Raw genomic sequence first — 21,850 nt, forward strand, 5'->3', positions numbered from 1 at the left:
TATTACGACCTTTTAGAGGCCAATTACCTGTACACCCTGTCTATGAAAACCCTCCTTTACTAGATGATGAAACTGAAATCCTTGAGCCTGAAACTATTATAGATACTGACTTTATTACCACTAGAACTGGTCGTAGATATTCTAGATATTTGGTCAAGTTTAAAAATCATCCTGTTGAAGAGGCCCAATGGATGCACGCTAGAGACTTAAATGCTTTCCCCACTCTGTTAGTTCCACATTGAGCTAATAGCAATTGAGGACAATTGCTATCCCACCCCGGGGGTATGATGCTAGGAGGCATATTCCACGGTGGATTCCGTGCCACGGTGGATTCCGTGAGGTTTTGCGGTGGATTTTGTAAAATTTTATTACCGGGGCTCATACACAAAGTGGATTCTTTGTGTGAGAAGTCGATGGGGACGCCTATCCTTTTCGGGCGTTTTGTTAATTTTATGTGTACATGGGTGATCCCGTAGCGGGTGATTTCGCAAAGTACATATTTAAATTAATAAACATTTATGAGTTTAGAGTGCGCACTTGTGATAAATTAAGGTTAGGATTGATTTCTAACCAATTTTTTTATGTAGCTGAAGACTGCTAGGTATTCACTTTTTTCAATTTAATTGTATTATTTTTCTAGCAATTGTGAATGCTTCAGTTGATGTGTAGAGCAAGCAGCAGTGGCAGTGGGAAGCATTGGAGGATAGCGTGCATTCAAGTTATCGTCAATATTTTGATGGGCACGTATCTTAGGCATGGCGCCTATATTTTAACGCGCTTATTTATCAAAGCACTTGATATTTATTTATTATTTTTGTATGCGTATGGACGCACGATTTGAATATTTGTATTGGACATTGTATTTGGGTATCGCCTGACTTCTTGGGCACCCATTAGCTTTAATTCTTTATTGGCAAAAAAGCAAACTCAAAAGCTAAAGCGTGCTATTTTGTAATTTGGGCTATTATTTGAGCTTGAAGATGAATAATATATGAAATACATGCTTTGTGGAGCGCTCACACAAGGCATGGGGGGAGATTGCACCCAATTGGTCTCTTGTTTATGTCGTGCAAGCTTTCTTCATTGATTTGTGTACAAAAAGTAGAGTTCTTTTGTTCTTGGGGACCTTCTGACGCTCACTACACGCGCATACGACGACCGATCTGTGCACCAAGCCATGCCTATGGCTAGTCAAATGGCTCCACCAAATGTTGAAAGTCAAATGACAAATTCTAATGTTGTTCGAGGAAATCAACATCCAATTTCCAATAAGTGGTTAGGCCAATGGAAGGACATGTAGATGGTCATGGCTATGAGTCAAGTGCCTTGAATGTCCTTAGCGAAGTTGAGGATATGATGAAGCACTATATTGACATGATCATTGAACAATATAGGTAAATAGCTTCTATTAATGACAATTTTCTTAAAAAGCAGTAGAATTTGATAGGGACTCGATGCTCTGAAGAGGGTGCCCCCTCAAGATTTACTTGTAAGTGGTGTGGCAGCCAATATTTCTCTAGGAATTGTCCAATGTTAAATGTGGCATATGTGACAAGTCTTGCCACTTAGCTAGTGTTTATTGGAGCCAGATTAGTTCTTTCTAGCAAAGAAGTAAACAGCTAGGTCCAGTCAATCATCAAGCATAACGGAATAATCTGCAACAAGATGAGGGACTAAAACAAATACTACAAAGAGGGAAGGCTATTGTAGAAGAGCATGGAATCAGCCTTATTGAAGCTATACATGTCAATGGCACTGAAGGTTCTAATCTACGGGTCATTACAAGAGGTCAAAAGGGTAAGGACGGTGACAAAGACAAGGTACAACCTATCGAGGGAAATCCTAAGCAAGATGATAATGGGACGCAAGTCCTTAACCTTGACATGAAAGGTGGACCTCCAAAAGGCATTGAAAGTAAAATTGACCCCAATAAAGTGTTTCCAAAGAAGAAGACAAAAGCCAAGAAAGAGGCACCAAAGCCTGTTCAAAGACCGAAGGAGAGAATGGCATTGTGGGAAAAGAGAGCTATTGCTAACTATCATAAATTTTATTTAACAAGTTCTCTTTGCAAGGTTAAGTTGGATATAAATCTCCTACAATTGATCAAGTTATCCCCAGGAGTGTGTAAAGAGTTTAAGAATATTCTTTGCACTAGGTATATTGTGGAGCCCTTGGGCATACCATAGGTAGGAGATGATAGGTTTGAGCATGCTAAAAACCATTGTCCAAGGGTAGCAACATATGTTGATGGCATATTAGTGGAACATGCCATTGTGGACATGGGATCCTCCGTCAACATTATGAGTTTAGAATTGATAGAGAGGCTAGGGTTAGAAATCCAAAAAGATACCTCCATGATTCTATGAATGGATGATGACACTTTAAGACAACATGAAGGTTGCATCACTAAAGTCCACGTGATTGACGTTGCTAATTTGAAATGAATTTTGGACTTTAAGGTTATCAGGTTTGTAGGGTGGCTTAGTTATCAAGTATTGCTAGATAGGCCATGGATCTTACAAGTGGATTGTCATGTTTATATACCTGTTGGTCGATTGATCTTTGGTAGAGGTGCCATACGTGTAGTAGTAGATGCCTACCTTGAATATCCTCAAAGTGTGAGAGTCCCTTTATCTTTTTCGGAGTTAGATACATTAGATGGCCCATCTACTAGTGAGACATCATCAAGTGATGAATCCAATTAGGGGTCCATTACTGAGGATATCTATCAGGTAACTTTGAATTAACTAATAGAATTTTTGGGAAAGATAAGAAATATAGATGAGATTGAGTTGGACCTTGAGACAATGAATGATTCACGGCCAAATAAATTAGGTTGATTTAGGAATTCTGCGACATCTTTGCTTGGAGTTGTAATGAGCTGAGAGGTATTCCTCCTAGCATGGTTGTTCATACCATTCCCCTAAAGGAAGGTAGTCGCCTTGTGTGACAAAAAGTAAGATGTATGCCTTTCGAATTAAGGGATGGGCTATTCAAGGAATTGATAAAATTACGAAAAGCTAGACTAATATTTTTGGTACAACACATAGAGTCGTGTTCACTAGTTGTTATCAGGAAGAAAAAAAAAATCAAATTCAGCTTTGCATAGATTTCCAAAAGCTCAATAAGCAAACGATGGATTATTATTCGATACCATTTATTGATTAGATTTTAGAGCAATTAGCAGGTAGGAAAATCTATTCATTTATGGATTGCTTTGTTGGATACAACCAAATGGCTATTGCAGAGAAAGATAAGTTAAAAATGATATTTATCAATGTCTTCAATACATTTGTGTATCACGTGATGGCCTTTGGATTATGTAATGCGGCTGGTTCTTGGCAAAGAACATCTGATAAGACTTTTGGTGGCATCTCCCTAGAGGAGTTGAAATTTTTCGTCGATGATCTAGGGGCAGCCACCATAAGGGATAGATCGTTGATTATTTTAAGAAAATGTTTTAAGTGTTACAGACAATTCTACATTGCTCTTAATCCATGAAAGTGTGTCTTTGGGGTGCCCTATGGTTGTCATTGGGCCATGTGGTTAGTTTAGCCGATATCACAAGTGACCCTAAAAAGATAAAGGTCATAGTTGCTATGAGCCCACCACATGCACTACAAAAGAGGTACATAGCTTTCTATTATTAGTAGGATATTATCGGAGATGTATCAATGCCTTGGCAAAAAGAATGTTACTATTGGCAAGCATGTTATCTTTTAACTTTTTGTTTAGTTGGAGTGAAGGATGTCAGGTATCTTTTGAGAATGTGAAGTAGGAACTAGCAAAAGCACCCAAAAGAGATAAGGTCTTATACATATTTTTTGTAGCAACAATGCATAGTATTAGCTACTGTTTAGCCCAAATTAGGGAAGAGAAATAGTATCATCCAATTGTCTTTGCTAGCTGTAAATTGGGGATGTCTAAAATTAATGATACTTGTATAGAGAAATTATGCCTTGGAATGGTTTTCGCAACAAAGAAATTAAAGCACTATATTCTCTATGAGAAGGTGGTATGTTTTACGAATGCAGAAGGACTTGAACTATTGATAAATAAGTTGCAGCTGCCTGGACATTCAGCAAAGTGGTTTATCACATTGTAGGAGTTCAGTTATGAGATTAAAAGTAAGCCCCAAAGCTGTAGGCATTATGAAATGTCTTGTAGAATTCGAGGAGCCAAAGGAAATTTTGGCTGAAGAAAGTGCCACCAAAGGTTTATTTAAAATTGATACAGCTTCCATCCCTTCTTGGTATGTAGCTATAACACATTATCTATCTACTAGGGAGATTGGGGCTACTCTATCAAAGTTTGAGAAGAGAAAGATCAAGCAGCAAGTGCTACGCTTTTCGATTATAGCGAGTGTCTTGTATCATAAGGGTGTGGATGAGATTTATCATCAATGTGTAATACTTGATGAGGTATCAGTTATTCTTGAAGAATGCCATGATTCGGCATGAAAGAGACTTTTTTTTTGGATGGCTTACTACCCAGAAAGCTATACGTACTAGATATTGATGGACATCAATTTTCCAAGATGCTTTCAACTATGTTAAGCGATGTGATATCTATCAAAGACATGATGCTAGGGAGAATTGTAAGCAGCTGTTAAATCCTATTTAGTTACATTACCCTTCAAAAAATAGGGTATCAATTTTGTTAGACCAATATACCCTTCATTAACTACATGGAAGATATATATTATTATAGTGATGGGCTACTTTTCAAAGTGATCTAAAGCTTGAGCAAAGATGAAGGATAGTGCTAAGGAGACGATCAATTTTATTATGGAGCAAATTGTTTGCCGTTTTGGTCCACCTAAGGAGTTAGTGTCTGATCAAGGGACAAAATTTTTGACCAAGGTTATAGTAGCCTTAACAGAAGCTTTGAATATTAAACACAATAAAACCACCCTATATAATCCACAAGAAAATGGTCAAGTCGAAAGTAAGAATAAATATCTTGTAGGGATCTTATCCAAAATAGTGTATGAAAGTAAGCAAGATTGGATAAGAAATTGTATGTGGCAATCTGGGTTTACAATACGAATTTAAGAGAGCTATATGCCACACTCTATTCAAGATAGTATATGGGAAAGAGTGTGTCTTACCATAGGAAATAGAGCTGCCCACTGTGGGATTTTCTCTCAATCATTTTTTGGGTGAGATAGAGGCATTGCAAGAAAGATTTATTTCACTTACGCATCTTGATGAAATCCGATTGCGAGCCTTGTTACATCAAGAGGTAGGGAAGAAGAGAATGAAAGTTCTTCATGACCTTCCGACTAAGAAATATAGATTTTTGAAGAGTTAGTTGGTTTTTACTATGATGCTCCTCATGAGTTATTTCCTGGTAAACTGGAATCCAAATGGGATGGGCCATACAAAATTATTCATATAGGAAAGAATGGCTCTACAACCCTTTTAACAGACTTGTAGGGGAGCTTTAATAAGTTGAAGCCTTACTATGTGTAAGGGGGCTGATGTTGGGCTTGGTACTTGTGTGCAAGTCCTTCAGGATTCAGTAGGTACCAAGATAATCGGATGGAAAGAATCATTCCTTATCTTGACCATCTGTATTTAGAGCAGTGCTACCACCAAGGTCGAGTGATTTGGTGGAGTAAAGGTTATCATGTTATTGAGTGGCAAGACAGATCTTTCATGCATGATATTAAGGTCTACTACCACCATTGTCAAAGGATTCTTACAAATTTTATTATCGAGTTCAACAAGCAAGGAGGGATTGTACACGTTATACACCCTCTCTCTTAGCTCGACTTTGATTATCATAAGTATGAGTGAGCTAATCAGTATGGCATGGCCTATCAATGAAGACTGGGTCTATATTTTGTATTATGACAGAGCTTCTAGAGGGCTCACTAAGTATGCAAGTGTTGGTGTGGTCATTAAAAATCCTTGGCATAGAGTGGTTATAAAAATGGAAGCATATCTTGGCATTGCTTTTATGAATAACATGGCAAAATACAAGGCCTTAATCATGGGACTGAATGTAGCCTGATGTGGTTGTATCCGTCAAAATGATCAATCAATAGAATGGGGCCTATAGTGTGAGGGATCCTATTCTACTGATGTACCACCGTGCAGCCTTGGGTATAATGCATCTTTTTAAGAAAGTGACTTTCCAACTTATTCCACAACAGTGGAATTGATTTGCAAATTTCTTGGCCAATTATGCTTTTGTTGAGGATATATTTTTCAATTGTGGTCTTGGGGCACTCTTACAATTGCCTTCTAATATCAATTCAAGGCTACTTTGGGAATTTCTTGTTGACACGTCCTATTTTGGCCATTGCTGTTTAGTGTGGATTTCGCATTTGGAAGGTCGATGATGCTTATTATGAGCCGTTAAGAGGAGTATTAACGGCTCATAATAAGCATCAACGCCTTCCAAATGTGAAATGCGTGTGAAATAAAGCACGGTTTTATGAGTAAGTGACAAATTTCATCATTTTATGATAAATCTCAATTGCAAATGGTTGTTCTTGATTGTCAACGATCTAATTTTATGAGAAAATTTAAGAAAATTAGTAAGACTCAATTTTTTTATCAATTTTTCTATAAACACGTAAAACACATAAAATTGTGGTTTTAAGACAAATCATGAATTTTGGGAGTTTTGATGTGTTAATGGTATTCGCATGGGATAAAATGAGGGATGGAAATATTTCTCAACAAACCTAATTAAGTCACATAAGAAAATCAATAAATATTAGTGTTTTATTAATAAATAAATAAGAAAAATAGAGAAAATGGAGAAAAATAGGGTTTTATGTTTTAAAAATAGAAAAAAAAATATGTGTTTGTGGATGTATGGCATGGTTGAAGCATGAGCTTTAGCCTCATTTTAGACCTGTATTTATGTTAAAGTGAGTATTTATCCATTTTTGTGAAGAAAAATACATCAAAACACTCTCTAAACCTACCATTGAATGTACAACTCTAAATGATAGGGAGAGGAGAGGGTAATAAGTGTTGATTACATGCAGAATCTGATTTTTTCTTATGCACTTTGCATATAGGATATGTGTGTTTTGAGAATTAAAGGATTCAGTAGCACGAGCATGCTCGGTGTTGACCCTATGCAATGCAACAATTATATTTAGAATGAAAGCATGAAAAGAAATGGCTTGGCACTGTTACAATGCTATTTTAAATGAATTAAAATAGTTGAGCACTATGAATCATTCACAATTGCATTGCATTCAACACATGGTATCATCCTGGATGCATAGCAATTGCCTTCATAAACATTGACCCATGCTAAGAGTGAGGTATCCCAAGTCATAGGGCTAGATATTCGTTTTCTTTGGGAAGTGTTCAATGAGGATTATAAATTATCTCCTGGAATGTTTGTTTAAAAGATAGGATTATGTATCGTACATGCTTTATGTGTTTAGGGCACATATTGAAGCCAATCCTCGAGGTGTAGGAGAGCCAAAGTGAGTGGGGAAATTTGGCCAAGGGATGCTCCCTGTGTTTGTTTTATGTGATGTATAACATCAATATGTGTAGCGACTCCTTGTGAGGAGTTTGGGAAGGATTATCCGTTGGACTATGAGCCATACAAATGCCTATTTGGTTAGATCGGTGTATAGCCTCTAAACGCTCTTGGCTGCAAGGCCATGGGGTGTTTTGGTTGAGCACAGAGGTGCGGCTAGAGCCTTAGAGCCATTGTTGTTTTAGGTCCCGACAACTCTCTATCCAAACTACTTTTCACATTTCTTTCTCTTATCAATTATTTTTAAAAAGACACCTCTTTAATCTTGTCTCTCATCAATAATTGTTTTAATTTACCCTCTCTTTCTCTCTCATCCAAATTTTATTTTTTTCTCTCTCTCCTCTCTCTCTTCTCCATTGAGTCCTAGTATCCTTCCAATTGAAATTCTTTACATTCAAAATACATAGAATATATTTTTGATTTTAAAGACTAGACAAACCATTGATGAACTGCTTAGTCAAGGTGGATTAGAGCTTTTATGAGCAATAAGCGTTAAAGTTATGTCTTTATATAGCAGATAAACCTACCTTGGTTGTTCTGTTTGTGTGTATGTGTATGTGCATATGTGCGCACATGTATGTGTCTCATTAAGAACTTGTTTCTATCTCTCTCTCTTATTCAAAAACCATCGTCACTAAAAATCTCTCTCTTTCTCTCCCTCTCTCTCACTAATATATATACATATGTATGTATACATTTACTTGTGTGTGTATATTGGACATCCTAGTACGTGCACATACATATGCTTAGTTCAAAGAAGTATAACTATATTTTATAGCCTATGAATATTAATATTAGAACATCATGATATCAAGTTAGCAAAGACATGCACAATGAGAGATCAAGATGATGCTCTCTCTCTCTCTCTCTCTCTCTCTCTCTCTCTCTCTCTCTCTCTCTCTCTCTCTCTCTCTCTCTCTCTCTCTCTCACATTAAGCATATTGATTAAACATCAAGTTCATCCTTATTTTCACCAATCAATATCCCCTCTTACTAGCATAATAAATAATTTACAAATGTGCAAGCTCGTTACAAATTTGCATCCACTTCAAACACTCATTATTAAAGCTTGCACATTTTTAAAATACATTTTTTACATTTTTATGTTTAACGAGGTTGCTAAAGCTATGTATTTTAAAAATGTGAGTGTTTGAAGTGGATGCAAATGTAAACATGTTTATATATGAACCCATGCTTATCAAAGAGAACTTATATCTCATATTTAAAAGTAGAATAACTTTCCCAACATCACCCATTGTGTGACTAGCAAAGCAAAGACTATGCTAATTCTTAGAGCAAATGCATTTTATTTTGCTGAGAAAATACTAACATACCTCGCTTGCTTAGCTATGATCAAATTTTATGATAATCTTTTACTATCATTGTCTCTCAATTTGTGGAACAATAGTGGTTGTAGTCTTTCGTGAAGCTAACAGAGCTTTTGTGGGCAAGCTTCAAATGTGAGCATTGATGGTACATACTCTGAAGTTGGTACAACTATTACCAAAGAAATGCATGTCTCTTGGAACATTGGCTATTGTGTTCACTGCACCGCCATCTCCATTTAGGTCTAACAATGATAGTATTTACATACACAAGTCATCATCCATGACACCTATGTATGCAAGGCAAGAAATGGCTATCCTTTCAGAGTTTTGAGATTGTTTGTGAAGGAAAACTTTTGTTGGTAATAAGAGAGCCACACAATACTCTGCAAAGGCAACTAGGATGGATTAGGCTATTGCACATGAAACCTGGCTGATAGAATGAGCTATGTTAAGACCTTAAACTAAGTCAAATTCAAACATATCTTAGATTGTTGAGGGCAGAAATCCGTTATGCAAGGGTGAGTGTGGAGTCCCCTCTCCCTGTTTGGGGCTTTATAGCATATCATGGCATTGCCTAGGAATGTATCTATATTGAGAGTAGCAATCATTGAAGCTCTACTTGTGGGATGTGCTCTACATGTGATTCCCTATTCTCAGTGGTGAAACCTTACATGTGTGATGTCATGAGGTTATAGACTTAAAATGTGCCTACATATTATATATTTTTATTTCATGAATACAAGGATTCCTTATTGGTATATTTTGTGTCTCTTTCCATTGTGCCATTTTTGTGTCTTATGATAGATTATGACCTGAAGTCACGTGAAGGTCTATAGTGGGGGGAGAGGGATATGTGGAACCCATGTGAAAGAAGAGGGGGGTATAGACAATGGAAGATCATGGAGGGGTTTTGACTCTAGAGGGGGGGGAACCACCATGCTACTTGTGCCCCCTTCTAGGGGGCGCCCTCCTTACATTCCTTATAACCTTAATTAAAATGATTTTTTTTTCTTCTTATTTCCTTTTTGTCCTACATCCACTGATGGGTGTTGAAAAAGTGGTAGTGAGGGAGACATATCTAGTCCATCAAGTAGAAAAGGCACTCTTGCAAGGGTAGACGATCCTACCTGCTAGTAAACCAAGGGAAACATTATATGAAATCCCTCTTACATAGAATATCAAAAGACATAAGAGAGTGTACTTTCCTTATTATTTTGAGTTTTCATTTCCTTTTTTTGTAACACTAAATTATCCTTAATAGGTTTACAATTTTTTATAGAAATTACCCTCTTAATATATTTACAAGATTATTTTTATAGGGACGAATTCTCTTTACATCAATGACCATAAGGGGATAGTCAAGGTGACTTGCAAATGGGTTATGGAGTCGCATTCCAATGCGCTTAGGATCCACAACTTTTGTGAGTCACAAATATGCATATTTATTTTTATTAGTCAACTAATCATTTACACAAATAAGAGCTTGAGGGTCTTTCATTTCAAAAAACCAAAAGACTTTAATCAAATCAAGTTTTTTAAGGATGTCACCTTTTTTTATCATCATTCTTGATATGCCTAACTTTCTCAATATCAATCAAGTAATTTCCATCCCGTAAATACCAACTCTTAGCTTGGATGTTTGAACATTCAAATCCAAGGATATCTTTGAAGGTAACCAAGGCTACATTGCATCAAAATCGAAAATTACTTGATCCGCAAGCCATGGTTTACATTGATTCAAACATCTTCTAGTTCAAGAATTGGTTAAAGAAATCATTTTTTTAAATCCCAACTTTAATCAGTTATTCACTAGTACTTAATTTTTAAGTTAATATCATTATTTATATTAAAAATAATTAATAACTACTAAATTAACATCATTTTATAAATGGAATGTATTAAAAATTTATGTTTTGATATCACATGAAATGTACCTAAACCTAAATCATAGGGAGAGTAATGGTAGTTGTCTAGGGTTCCAATCCTAGTCATCGCCATCTATGCTACCTATAGCAAAGTGAAGGGGGAGTTGACCGTCAACCCATCTATCCATAAAGCATACTCTCACATTGATCCCCCAAAATAATGCATAGTCAGACTTAAGACTCGACCCTAGGATGGTCATGATTTTTTGGCCCTTTTCTAAATTTTGAGGAATGCCACATGGCTAACTAGGTCCACCCAATGGTAGGATGATTTTCTTGTGAGAATGTAGTTTTCCACTTTCCATTATCAATATGGCATATTTTAGTTATGTAAACAAGCATAATACTCGCATTTTGAAACATATAATAACGGCCTCCTTAATTAATATTTACATGGGATTCATTGTCACATTTTAATTACACATACAAAAACAAGGTTTTTGAAAGATGTGGTAATTCATATTATCATCACAATTATAATTGCTTCGAAGAGCAAACCAACCCAAGTAAACTACAAAAAAAGTTAAATGTCACATGCATAATTTATAACAAAAGTACTTTTTCAATATAATTTTAAGCTAGTGATTATAAAAATACTAATTTTCATTTACTAATTAATTGTTTACGAATTTTAAAAGACCATCTACAAGTTAATCATTTTAAATTTGAATTTTACATTTTGTTAATAACTTACAGGGATTAAAACATGATTTTTCCTTTTTTGAATATTTTTTGCTAAATTAACTAACTTCTTAAAAGAAATCAAGTTTCTAACTACTAATTTAGATTTTTGTAGCTTACTCTATTTATTTAAGTCTCTTCTAAATTTTAATTAATTAAATATAATTTTATATTAATTATATAAGCTAACTTTTGTTTTTCACTATATACGATTACTTTTTGATAATGTTTGGTATTTTTTTCACTATGATTTAATAATTTAATCGATTTAATGATAATGGAGATTACCGGAGAGAAGATAAGTCAATTTTTTTATTTACAAGAATTTTTATGATTGATTTTTTAGTATTATGAATAATTTATAACTTTTTAAAATAAAATAGTAAGCTTGCATTATATCAAACGGCCGTGCTTTTGGCATTTTAGACATATAAAGGTCTTACTATGCCAAAGAGCTTATGTAAGGCCATGGTAGTCAAGAAAAGGTGTTAAAAAGAAAAGGTTTGCAAGCAAGGCATCGACACACGAACAGTAGCTATCTTCTTAACTTGTAGATTCTTGTGCCTATGTGGAATTTTTGATTGTATATTAATGTTCAGAAAGAAAAAAAGTCATTTAGAAACTTTTTGTTTTGCTTCTTATTTTCTCCCTTTTTTTTGGGTGGGATCACAATGCAACACACACCCCCTTATAGAGGGCTCCCCCCTCATGCTCCTTATTAGCCTTAATCAAAAGGCTTTTTTTTTTTCAAAGTTCTCTCATTTTTTCTTTTTTAATCATTTTCTATCAGTACACACACACACACACACACACACACATCATTTTCTAAAATAAAAATAAGTAAATAATAAGTAAAAATTTAACAAAATTTAAAATTTTAAGAAGTGCTAATAGTATTCAAATTTTATAGATTTCTTTAAAATTTAAGAATAATTCTTAATAAATTAAATAAACTAGTAATAAATTAAAATAAGTTAAGATAATTATTAATAAATCAAGATAATTCATAGCAAATAAGAATTTCTTAAAATAACTAGGATAAATTTAAAAATTTGATAATAAATTAGTATAATTTAAAAAAATCAAATTAATCTAAATAAAAGTAAGATAAACATGAATAATTCAATTTAATTTGAGAAAAATGAGAATCCAATCACTATCTAAAAAATTTATGCTAATTAAATAAAAAATTTCCAAGAAAAATGTGCGGATGTGTATTGACATGATTCTTAAGCTTCATATCTCAACAATACTATTGTAGAATGTGTTTCAGCTTAAAAACTTTGTAGTGATATTATCCGTTCTTGGATGATATTTGATCGTAAATTCAAAGTCTCTACCTCATGTTTAGGTAAGCTTGGGTAAATTTCCACCTAAGACTCTTATGATTTGTCACAAAAGTTATATCATTGAGAATGCTTTTCAGCTTTAAACAATTTGTTTTGAGATTATCATTTTTTAGATGATATTTGATATTAAATTCAAAGCCTCTACCTCATGTTTAGATAAGCTTGGGTAAATTTCCACCTAAGACTCTTATGATCTATCACTAAAGTGAACCTTCTTCCCAATAGATAGTCTCCATAGTTTTAAGACATGAATCACTACAAATCAATGGAGATAATTTGGAGCTTCAACTTCCTTGAATTTAGGGTACAAGTCTTCCTTGTCGTATCAATATTGCTCTAATTGCTATCCCACTTTAGGATTACCTCAAACTGTTGGGTGAAGTTGGGGATTTTTAGTAATAGGTCAATATTTATAGCTTTCTTAAGCTTATCAAAGCTCTCTTAATGTTCAATTAGTCATATCATCACATTATTATTATTTTAAGAGATTAGTCAATGGTACTACTATGAGAAAATAATCCTTGGTGAAGATTCAACACCTTGTTAATCCTAAGAATCCTTGTATTTTTTAAACTAATCCAGGTATTTGCCAAATCAAGGATGTCTTTCACCTTTGTAAGGTTTATTGATAATCCATTAGCATTTACAATGTTTCTTAAGTATCTAATTTTATCTGTGAAAAATATGCATTTTCTCTTCTTATTGGCATAGAGCTTACAAAGACTCACAAACTTTGAGTAGTATCCTTTCAAGGTCAAAGTTAAGTAAACGAAGGCTATAAAACTCATTTATCTTGATGGATTGGAAATACGGGGGAAGATATGACCTTTTACTGCTTCTTTAATTTTCCCCTAAAGTCTGGGAAGCTTCAGCCACTCCCTAATCATGACACCATTGTTTTCACTAAAGTTTGGTCTTGCTAGTGAGATGAAGACATTTAGTCATGGATTGATTAGCAATAGTGGTTTTTGCAACCAAAAAGTAATCATCCATGGCTTCAATCCAATCCAAGGTTGGACATCTTGTTCTACCTTGAGTCCTTTTTCATTAAACTAAGGTAATGGAGTTTGCTTTGGAAGGACCATCTTCTCTTGTAGCTCCTTATAAGTCTCATCAACCCTCATTACTTTCACGATTTTGATTAATATATAAACTGAATACTAGGATTCAATTTCCAAAGGATTAAAGACCTTCCTCTCTTACACACAAGGGATCATTGCAATATTTATTATAAAAAAATGGTGAATATATATTTGGGTTGTTACTCGTGAACATCTTCATGGTCCCTTGGATTCCAATGTAGTGTAGATTTTTCAAATTCTCAAAATTTGTCATCATGGTCTCACGAAACTCAATATCCATGGATTGACAAGCAATCAAATACATTACTTTGAACACCATGTACTATGTATAAGCACAATCATTATTTTGAAATATCATAATATAACCATTAAAAAATATGAACATCTTTATCAACATGGCTAAGTACAAAATTCAACAATGTATCTCATTGAGCTCTTTTATTACAAAGGAAGGCAGATTTAGCTCTAATATCTAGAAATTGCTAATACTTCGAGAGATCATGATACTCCTGGAGTTCATAATTATTAAACTTTACTCGCCCAATAAGAGAAATCCTATTAGGTTAGATAAGCTTGGTATATTGATTATATAGCTCTTTGTTTATCCTTACTAACTTTTCATCTATAAACTTCACCTTATGTTTTTTGAAAGTATCATACTTATGAAGTCCAATTAATTTAATTTTCTCAAGGAAATTCAAGAATTTAATATGGGTTTCCACATCTTTATACAAGCTTGTATCTAGATAGAAGTATGGGTCATCCTACCCCATGTTGGGCTCCAATCGAAGCCTTTTCATAAACTCAAACAAGTCCAAAAACATGTATTTTCGAAGATAGCCATAATGTTCTTGTGAAGTTCTAGTATAATTAATTGACAAAGAAGTTGCATATGTAATTTCAAAAATCAATAACGTAAGTTGTACCCCATCAATCACTTGTCAAAACAACTCAACTAATAAGCATGGATACCATACTTAGTTTTTTCTACAACAATAAAGCTTCTTGTTATGTATGCAACAACAATTACAAAATCTACTAACCTGTAGTTGATCTATCAAAATGCCATGATTTCATGAATTGTATTCTCATGAAAGTCATCAAGATCTACATTCTCATATTGTAATGGTTTCTCTTGCATAACAAATAATATACTTAGCAAGCTCTTGGGTGTATCTCCAACATCCAATTCCACTTGTTGATAGACCCACAATGTTTTAGGTACTAGTTTGTTGCCGATCAACAATAATCTTTCATCAAAAGTAGAAATATAATATATCTCAACTAACCTTAGTTAGGTAGCCCAACAGATCCTAAACTATTCATATCAAAGCAAGAAGTTTCAACCTATGGATATCCCCATGTATGACCTATTTCGTGGCTAAAGATCACTTGTGTACCAATTTTTTAAGCAAGGTTGCAACAAATTTTGAGGAATAAATAATTTCTCCAATATTTTAAATATGTATTTCTCATATAAAAAGTCATTTAAGCCTAAAGCCACCTAAGACATCAATGGAAAAAACTCCCCTTTTCTTCTCCAATTTCTTATGGCTCATAGTGCACTTATTTAAACTAGTGGAAAACAAATGACCAAGATTCATTTAGACAATTCTTGTTAATTATTTAACTATTTAAATTATTTGATCGCATATCTTCAGAACATTGGCTCTAATACCACTTATGAGCCCCCTCTACAAAACCCAGAAGAGTTCTCTTGTAGTCAACCAAAATTCATATCCATGCACACCACTACCCAATCTCCTCTTAGGGAGTGTTGGAATTAGTTAAGCACGGGGATCCTAGTTCCACTTCGTAGGGGAATTGTGGATAGATCACCCCTAAGAGCAATCTAATGCTTATCTAAGAATGGTCACTTTTGTAACCAATCAAAGGTGAGAGTAGGGCTAACACTACACTTGATTCAAAGATAGTGAGAGATAAAGGGGAGTGTAACTTAACCCCTCTACCCATAAGATGATATATCAGCTCCAAACCCCCTAAAATAGTATTTTTCTAGTCACTATTTTATCAAAATTCAAGGGTCACTACTAATAGCTCTATCTAATGTTTAAGAAAACTATCTAACTTATCGAGTACATCTAGCTATAGGTGATTGATTGTTAAGATCAAGGCCTCTCACTTTTCTTGATAGGGTTTATTTTAGTTATCTAATTAAGAAAAACATCATACCACACGATGGACATATAAAAATAACTTTCATTTATTATTCTATTACACATTTTTTATTAGCATAGCCTTTGATAGATAATAAATCGTCAAAAATAATATTTTATTTTATAATAAGATATACAAAATCATCACTCCATAAGGATATGAAATACCTCTCTTTGTAGAGAAGACAACCCACCTACTAGCCTAGGATAAGACCTTCCTGAGAGAAAAGGAATGGCGGGATGTGAGGTAGAAGATGTGGAGTGCAAAAGGGTTGAGAGAGAGAACACAAGAGAGTTATGTTGGTGCAAAGTAATGGTACTATTATTATTTATTATCTTCACTTATATATGATAGCATAGTATATACTTATACAAATAGTGCTAGCTAGTAGGCTTTAGGCCATCGGTCTTTATTCTAATAACAACCTCCCACTTGAAGACCAATGCAACTTAATGGGAGTATAAGAAGAAAGTGAAGATACTATGCAATGCCCATCAACACTCTATAGTGTGCAAAATGCTTAGAAGGTGAACTCTTTCTAAGAAGATCTGCAAAGTATGGATTTTAATAAGCTTAATGTGCGTGTTCTTAGGCAACTCCTTGATAAAGTGATATTTCATCTCAGTGTACTTTGTCCTTGCATGAAATATAGGGTTTCATTGTAATTGAATGGCACTTTGACTATCGCAATACAATGTAGACACCTCTTCTTTAATGCCCAAGTCTTCCACTAAAAGAGTAAGTCATATAGCACTCTTGTAATACTCAAGTCTCCCACTAGAAGAGTAAGCTATATATTGTAGTGCAATATAGTAGATACCACTCCTATAATATCCAAGTTTGTCACTAGTAGAGTAAGCCATATAGCTTTCTTATAGGTCTCAATGGTTACAACATACTCTACCTTAGTGGTAAATAAAGCCATATATAGTTATAATCAATAGACCCAAGAGGTTGCACCACTTGTGAAAGTGAAGATAAAACCTATGGTAGACCTCCTAGAGTCTATAATCCTTGCAAAATCAATATCTATATATCCAAGAACAAATATATCCTTCCTTTCAAATCATATGTATATAGATTTGGTTCCATTCGAGTATCTCATGATACTCTTTACTACCTCCCAATGCTTCTTACCAAGGTTCATTATATACCTGCTAACAATTTCCATTGTATGAGCAATATCTAGACATGTAGCAACCATGGCATATATCAAGCTACCAATTGCATATGCATAAGTGCCATTTCAGTATTCTACTTATTTAACTTGGGATTGTCCTCTTGGCTAAGTTTCAAATGTGGAGGCAATGGAACACTAATAGCCTTCGCCCTCTTCATATTGAAATGCTCTAGTACCTTTGCAATATATAATCATACATAATATGGAATAGATCATACAATTTGCTCATATGGAATACATCATACAAATCGCTCATATGCTAGCTACCCATCATCCTAAAATACCAGTGAAAGGTGCGACTAGGTCCCAAAATTGAAGTGGAAAATGAACCATTTACAGTTAAAGTAAAGAGGCGCCAAAGATTCCTAAGCAAAAGTGGGTGGCCCAAAATGCATTGGAAGCATTTGTTCACCAATCAAAGTTCAGTAGATGAACTATTTAAAGAGGTGCAACTTTTGTGTTTCAAAGCAACTACCTGATCTAGAAGTCAAAAATAGCATCTAAGAAACCAAATAGTAGAAAACAATGCTAGGAATGCATCCATGTTTTCAAATCTCAAATCTAAGTTCATTTGGGCCTTCAATTTTAACTGGCACTGACAATGCGAATGCAAAAGGATTGAACTAGTTATTTAATTTATTAAGCTTAAAAATCTTAAATAACCAACAATCTCATGATGGGGGAGAGGGGGTGAATTTTTGGAGCACCCCTCCAATCCCCATATAAAATGTCATTTTGGAACCGGTAGAGATGTAAGGAGCAACCTTGGCTATGAGATGATGAATTTTTTTGCTTCAAATAGTCAGAGAAATCACTAAGAATTATGCATTCTAACAAAATTTTAGTTTTTGGTCTTTCTCTCTTGCCATAATTGTTGTTCATATGGGTTGAGAGGATAAGGGAGAATGGGTGCCAAAATGTAGTGCAATACGAGAAATGGAGAGGAGCATGAAGATGGCTATTAGCAACTATGTGAAGTGTTAGGGGCCTAACTCCAAACTCATAAAAAATTAAGTGATTTTATAGAATATTTCATGATAAGTCTTGGTTTCAAAGAAAAATTGATTATATTTATGTTTTCATCATGGATTTGAGATGCGTATGGGTTGAAATTTGGTATGGAAGTAATATGTATTGTGTTTCAAGTACTACAATTTTTAAAATTTATAGTCATTATAATGTAAAATCTAATCATTTAAGTCACGCAAAACTTGTAAAATTAAGAAATATGATAATATTTGATAAAATTGATGAAAGTAATGGTGCATATGGGACAAAATAATGCATGCTAGTTACCATGCTAGTTGATAAAATTGATGAAAGTAATGGTGCATATGGGACAAAATAATGCATGCTAGTTACCATGATTGAGTTTCTCTATTTTATTACTAAAATTTATAGAATTATCAATAAATATGATAATAATAACAAATGAGAAAAATTAAAAAATAGATTTTTGAGCCTCAAAAAATAGGAAAATTTGAGGAAACTTTGACGAATGTGTAGTGAGTAGTAGGGAATGGGGTTTAGTCTTAGTGTACACTTTCTTTTGTGTTAAAATGGCCAAGTAAGGATAGGTTCCATGTAAAATGGCACATAAAATATAAAAATCAATCTGCACAAGGCATAGACATAAAATGAATGCTAAAATCTTAGTAAGACATTTAGGGTTTTAGTGCATATTTTAAAGAATGAAAGCATGTATTAGCTTGGTTCCATCTCTTCAACACTGCACCACACTAGAATAAATCATGAAAAAAATGATTTTGTATGTCACATGACTATCTTATTAGTTAGAATTATTTGAGCACCATGTGGCACAACATGTTGCATATGCATATAAGCATGGTATCGGAATGAATTTCCTGGATGCATAGCAATTGTCTCCAAACTTGTTAATCTACATTGAGTGAAAGAGAATATGTAGTTGTAGATTAGCACACTTATTTCTTAGGGAATGATTATGTGAGGTTATAAACAATTTCTTGAAATAATAAATATCAAGAGAGGAGTGTGTTATGATGTGTTATATATTTCAAATGGCCCAATCTTGAGGCCAATCCCTAGGGTATAGGAGTGTCATAGAGATCACAATAGTTGTTTAGTGTCACAGACATGCCATGATCAAGTGTACATATTAATTCTTGCTCATGCCATATAAATCCACACTCCATGCAAATGCACCCTTAACAAGACATCCTTGAGCCACCCATTCGAACCCACGCTTGCCATGTCATCATAGAACCTTCTAGAATACATGTGAAGACATCACTTGTATAATCAATGATGTCATCTTGGAACATTCTAGAAGACCTTTAGCTACCCTCCAACACCTATAAAAAGAGGGGCTTGCTATAGAGCCCAGTCTTGCCAATGCTAGTCTTGGGAGCTCAAGGAGTCAAGACCTCCAAATAAGTAACTCCGAGTTCCAGTTCTTGTCTAGTACTATCTTGTATATTGTTCATCCATGTCGAGGGGGATCTTGTAGTTCTAATACCTTGTATCCATACCGATGATCCCAAGTTGTGGGATCCTTTATATCCTATCGAGTCATGTTGTCTATACTAGGTTGTGGAATTTTCTATATCTTGTTAGGCTATCATTGTACCTTGTGTCCCTATGTGGGATTATCTTGTAATCAAAATTCTTATAACAAATCTTGCATCTAGTCTAGTCTCTAGAGCACAGTTTAGTGCTCCAATAACAATTTGGCAACACTACTTTCTAGCCCTATTAAGAACCATGGAGGCAATCCTTGAAAGAATCGTAGCCTCCCTTCAAAACTTCCAACAACAAATTCAAGACTTGAATGAACGACAAGCACAACTTCAAATAGAATATGCTATGCATCTAAGCCCTGCACTTCAAGAGATGTAAGACCAGATCCATGACTTGTAGAACAACATAGGAAGTAATCATATGATTCCTCGTGTTTATCAACCCTCAACAAGAGAACCCAAGATCAACATGCTAGAGAAGTTCAATTGCACTGTTCGAAGTTTAGGGGATTCTTGCAACAAGTAAAGCTCTATATCCGCATGCAACCAGATAGGTATCTAGATGACGCTTCCAAGGTGGGACTCATTGGGACTTTGATTTGCGGTCAAGCTTTATCATGGTTTGCCCTAGTCTTGAAAAATAATATGCCAATACTTCATAACTATGAGGCGTTTCTTTGCGAGCTCACTTTCACATTTGGAGATGCAGACGCTAGTCCAATAGCAGAAACAAAACTTCAAAAGCTACAACAAGGTAACCACCTTGACTTTGCTTATGTGTCTAAATTTAGGTAATCTGTTTGTGACCTCACTTAGCATGAGGAGTGTTTTATCATCCAATTTAGATGGGGTCTTTGAGATGACATCAAGGATCTCATGCTCACTATGCCGCCTAAGGCCAAAACACTCAATGATTATATCATGCAAGACATCTAGTGTGATAATAGATTGGGGAAGCAAGAAAAGCGAGAAGAATTATGGCCTCACCAATGGAACCGAGTCCTAATTTGAGATCCGATTAGAGAAGAAACCAAGCCCGAACCAATGCAAATAGATAATATTAAATTCCAACCCTTGACCCCACAAGAAAAGCAAAGAAGAAGAGAGAATAATCTATACCTATATTGTGGAAACCTTGGACACATCCCTAAATTGCCTAAATAAGAGGGCAAGAATCCCAAGAGTTACTGCAACAATCCTTGAGTAGGGAAACAAGGATATCCAGTTGTGAATGAGAACCATGCAATATGACCTTGATATAATAAAGAGTCTCTTGATTCCAACCACACCCATGTAAACTTTCCTTGTCACAGTCCAGATGATCCTATCGAGAAAGACCCTTTTCCTCAAAGCCATGGTCGACTTCGGTGCCTCTATATGTTTCATTGATGATGGCTTTGTGAATAGATACTAGATTCCAATACTCCACAAGACCAGTCCTGCACCAACTAAAGTCTTGGATGGAAGTCCTTGAGCAAAAACTGAAGATATTACTAAGGAAACCCGACCACTCATGTGACTCTTGGCAATCACAAATATCATGTATCTTTAATGTCATATCTAGTCCCACAAAGCCAATTTTAAGACACGCCATTATCCATGGCAACCAAGAATACATCATCCAAGGAGAATACATATAAAATAACATCATTATCAATGCTATATACATTTATCTTCTCTATCTTTGCCTTGCTTTTCTCTTTCTTTATCATCTTGATTTATCTTTTTGCCCTTTTGCTTGTTCTTCCACTTGTAGCAGTTATTTTTTTGTGTTTCTTCTTATTACCCAAAAAAAAACAACAGATACATCTCTTTTTCTACGTGACTTGCTTCTTGGCTTGCGTGTCTTATGAGAGTTCCCCTTGGTGTTTGACCTTTCTCTCACCACAACTACACAAGAGCTCTTTGACCTTGCATTGTTCTTTTTATTCATCTCCTCAACAAAAAAATTTATGTCAACAATGGTAGTTATAAGACCATCTATATATGTAGAGTTACTAATGGCAGTCCTAAAAGTATCTCAACTATCAGTAGGTAAGGTGATTAATAGCAGTCCTAAAAGTATCCCGACTATTAGTAGGCAAGGTGACTAATTAGTTGGCTGAAATCAT

The sequence above is a fragment of the Lygodium microphyllum genome, chromosome 6, assembly GCF_053477565.2.
Source record: "Lygodium microphyllum isolate KBCC chromosome 6, Lygodium_microphyllum_v1.1.10, whole genome shotgun sequence".
Lineage (NCBI taxonomy): Eukaryota > Viridiplantae > Streptophyta > Polypodiopsida > Schizaeales > Lygodiaceae > Lygodium > Lygodium microphyllum.